Source organism: Pterocles gutturalis, unplaced genomic scaffold (genome assembly GCF_000699245.1).
Source record: "Pterocles gutturalis isolate BGI_N339 unplaced genomic scaffold, ASM69924v1 scaffold31614, whole genome shotgun sequence".
Classification (NCBI taxonomy): Eukaryota; Metazoa; Chordata; class Aves; order Pterocliformes; family Pteroclidae; genus Pterocles; species Pterocles gutturalis.
In genome coordinates, this window is record NW_010129159.1 from 1 (window position 1) to 475 (window position 475).

Consider the following 475-nt stretch of genomic DNA (forward strand, 5'->3'; position numbering starts at 1 on the left):
TGCTCTGGCAGCCAGCTGCAGGCAACCCCACAGGTCCTCCTCCATCCAGAGAGGCCCATTTCTGTGGAAACTGGGGATTTGGAGAGGATGGGTGGCTTTTTTAGTGTACCGGTGTCACCAGCCACGCGTCACACCGAACCGTGGCAGGGCCATGGGATTAAAGAATCACAGAATCATAGAATCACAGGATGGTTTCGGTTGGAGGGGACCTTAAATCTCATCTCATTCCAACCCCATGCCCTGTCAGGGACACCTCCCACTAGCCCAGGTTGCCCAAAGCGTCACCCAGCCTGGCTTTGAACCCCTCCAGGGATGGGGCATCCACAGCTTCTCTGGGCAGCCTGGGCCACTGCCTCACCCCCCGCACAGGAAAACATTTATTTTTGCACCAGCGGGGCTGGAGCTGGGGTGCTGCAGGGCTCTCCTCTGCGCGATACTGGGCCCCTGTGGTGATGCCCTGCTTTTTTCCCCAGCC